Consider the following 4,111-nt stretch of genomic DNA (forward strand, 5'->3'; position numbering starts at 1 on the left):
AGACAGATGCTTCCTGGGCGTTGTTGATCCATGCCTAGGAGCCACACTCCTCACAACGGCTAGGGACAATGCATCCTGGGCGTTGTTGAGGACAGATGCTTCCTGGGCGTTGTTGTACCACGCCTAGGAGCCACACTTCTAACAACGGCTAGGGACGATGCATCCTGGGCGTTATTGAGGACAGATGCTTCCTGGGCGTTGTTGTACCACGCCTAGGAGCCACACTTCTAACAACGGCTAGGGACGATGCATCCTGGGTGTTATTGAGGACAGATGCTTCCTGGGCGTTGTTGTACCACGCCTAGGAGCCACACTTCTAACAACGGCTAGGGACGATGCATCCTGGGCGTTGTTGAGGACAGATGCTTCCTGGGCGTTGTTGTACCACGCCTAGGAGCCACACTTCTAACAACGGCTTGGGATAATGTACCCTGGGCGTTGTTGAGGCTGTTCGAGCCTTGATTCATTCAATGAACTTTGATTTTAAATCTTTTCAAAATTCAAATCTAATGGGCTTCCCGCCTTTTTCTTAGGCCCAGGCCCGTTTGTGCATATTTGAGCTCCTCTATATAAGAGGTGGAGTGTGAGTTCATTTCTCACACTTCACTTTCACAAAAATTTCTAAACTTCAACTCTGCAATTAGACTCTCAAGAATCGCCACCTCCAAGCGATTTCCGGCTTTCTACTCCGCCGCTTTCTGGGCTTATTTTGAAGATTCCGTTTGAATCTTCATCTTCTTTACTTACTTTCAAGAGCTTCCTGGGTTTTTGTCTTCATCCATGGCGGATTCTGATTCATCTCACTCCCATGTCCCCCAAGCTGTTGCCCGTCCCTCTAGGGCCAGCCGAGGTAAAAAATCTCTTGTACATTCCTCAGTTATTTCTCTTAGGGATCTTTTAACAGAATTTGGGCAAGCCTTTCCTAACATGTTACACTTAGATGCATATAATTATCCTTCTAGATTTGGTCCAGATCAAGTAGGTACCATAGCCCGCCTTTTTGGCATTTCTCACCCTTATAGGGCCGAGGCTCCAGGCCCAAATGATAGGGCCTGCTACCCAAAACCTGGGGCCATTCGGGTCTATAAGGAAACCTTCTATGCTGGTTTTCGCCTACCTCCTCATCCTTTTGTTTTTCGCCTTTTGGCTGAGGCCCGAGTCTGTCCGACCCAACTCACACCCAACTCTTGGCGTTTTATTCACTGTTATATGGCCCAATCTCGTAAACACGGTTTTGAGCCAAATGTTTGTGTCTTTCATTATTTATTTAAATTTGTAAATGCTTCTGAGGACCAAGGATGGGTCAAAATAGTTCATAGATCCTTGGCTCGTTCCTGCTTTATTTCTGGCACCAATCCCGACTCGTATCCAACATGGAAGAGTGAGTGGTTTTATGTATTTCTGGATTCCGAGGAGGGTTGGGACCATTTTTTCAGGCCCAACTTCTCAAAAAGTATAGACGGGTCTTTAAGAGACCTAAAATTGGGGATAGATGAGGATGCGGCCATCAAGGCCATTACTGCTGATAACTTGCACCATTGCGCTCTCATCCTTTCAGAGGGTAATTTGCAAGGTTTAGGTCTAAGTGACCTTGGTCCCGAGGGTATTTCTTTCCCCTTTTTGTTCCATTTTCTCCATTCTCTATATGTCCTTTTTCTTACGTGCTCGTATTTGCCTGCAGCTAGGGCCGCTTTGGACACGATCTTCAAGAAGCGGGAGGCCCGTGCCGCCAAGGGCTCTGCTGTTGAGACCCACCGCGACAAGCGGGTTAGGATTGGTGATGGCCCTTCAGTCACAGTTCAGGAGGCCGTCCCTACCTTTTTATCCCAGAGGCCTCCTAGCCTTGATGAAGATACCTCTCCCTTCACCGTCACTTGGGGCCTTCAGAGGAGGGACACGGTGGTAGGGAGTTCCGAGGCTGCCGCCGTTTGGTCTCAGAGTGTGATCATGCCTCGTGACAGGGCTGAGATCGTAGAGTCTTCTGATGACCTACAGATTGAGCGTCTGGGTGCTCAGGCCGTGGCTTCTGTAAGCCTCTTCCTTTTCTAACTGTTTTTTTTAATTACTTACTGTACTTTGATATGTTCGTGCAGATGAATACATATCTCCAGGCTGCCCTTCATAATTTGAAGGATGTGAGGACCAGCCTAACTATTGCTGAGAGGGACAGGGATAGGTACCTCAAGGCTTCCGAGGCCAACTTCACTCGTTTCCGTGAGGTAGAGAAGGAGCTGGCGGATGAGAAGGAGAAAGTTCGTAAGCTGGAGCTGGATGCTCAAAGGGCCCGAGCTGAGGCGATAGCTGAGTATAAGGCATCTCAGGACTTTCAGGATGTCCTAAATGCTGAGTACGATGCTAACTTCCCGGAGACCTTTTCTAGCTGTTGGGAGCAGATAGTAGAGGAGATTGGGAAGAAGATTCCGGAGGTGACTCTCACTGCCTATCCAGTCCCTGATATTCCTGGGAAAGAGCCTCTTCTTGATGATATCCCTCTTTCTCCTATTCTTGCTTCTTCTGCTGAGGCCGAAGCTGTTTCTCCTCGAGGTGCTGATCCTGTTCCAGTTCCTTCTTCTGCTGCCGATGAAGGAAACATCGATGATGACTTCTTCAAGGATCTTTGAGTATTTTGTTTTTCTTGTTTGGCCCATTGTGGCTTTCTATGTATTGACTTAATCGTATTCAGAACTTATTACCCTTCGGGGCTTATATTTTATATGTTGCTTTTCTTGCCTCTTTCTGTTTTGACTTTACAATCTTAATATGCATTTGAATCTTAAACATCCTTAGATTGAAATAATTTCAAACTCTTTAATATGAAGTCTGGTTTTTCAAAACCTTACATAGCATGGGTTCGACCCTAATCAATAATAACTAGACAATGTAAATTCTACTGGAATATAAAATCCTACGCAAGCAAAGCTTCCAGGTGCTTTTAAACCTACTTGTCACAATGATAAGTGAGAATCGTACTTCTCCTATCTTACACGTAGTAAACCTTCAGGTTTTGTGCGTGCCAGGTCCTCGGGACTTCAAAACCATCCATAGTTTCCAGCTTGTAGGTTCCTCTACCCTGAACGCCCTTGACTTTGTACGGCCCTTCCCAATTTGGGGCTAGCTTTCCTTTCTGTCCGACACCAGAAGCCCCTATTTTTCTCAAGACTAGATCACCTTGTTTAAAAAACCTTTCTTTAACCCTTAGGTTGTAGTAGAATGAAGCCTTTTTCTGATATTCTACTATCTTTGCATGTGTCGTATCTCGCACTTCATCGATCAGATCCAGGGCTAACCTCTGCCCTTCCTCATTTTCTTCTGCATTGAAAGCCTGAATCCTTGGAGAGGAATGTGATATCTCTACTGGAACTACTGCTTCTGCCCCATACGCCAACATGAAGGGAGTTGCTCCTGTCGTAACTCTACAGGTAGTCCTATAGGCCCATAATATGGGAAGTATCTCATCCACCCAATTATTTCTTGACTTCTCGATCCTTTTCTTTAATCCATCCAGGATTATTCGATTTGCTACTTCTGCTTGCCCATTAGCTTGTGGGTGAGCCACAGAGGTGAACCGTAACTTAATTTCATTTTCTTCACAATACTTCTTGAATTCCTCGTTGTTGAATTGTGTTCCATTGTCAGTGACGAGGATACGGGGAATTCCATATCGGCACATAATGTTTTCCCACAGGAACTGTGCAACCTGCTTAGTTGTGATTTTGGCCAAGGGTTTGGCTTCAATCCACTTGGTGAAATAATCAATGGCTACAATCAGGAACTTCCTTTGTGCCGTGGCCATAGGAAAAGGCCCTAGAATATCCATCCCCCATATAGCAAAGGGAATAGGCGAGTTGATAGAGGTCAGCATCTCGGGGGGTTGTCTAATAACTGGTGCATGCTTTTGACAGCGATCACACTTCTTTACATATTGTTTGGCATCAGCCATCATTTCTGGCCAATAAAAGCCTAAACGGGTTATCTTATGAGCTAAGGCCCTGCCCCCCAAGTGTTGTCCATAAATACCTTCATGCACTTCCTCAAGAGCCAAGCGTGCCTCATCGGGCCTGAGACACCTCAAGTAAGGAACCACGAAAGATCTTTTATACAGAATCCCATC

This window comes from Apium graveolens, chromosome 5 (genome assembly GCF_009905375.1).
Source record: "Apium graveolens cultivar Ventura chromosome 5, ASM990537v1, whole genome shotgun sequence".
In the NCBI taxonomy this organism is placed as follows: Eukaryota; Viridiplantae; Streptophyta; class Magnoliopsida; order Apiales; family Apiaceae; genus Apium; species Apium graveolens.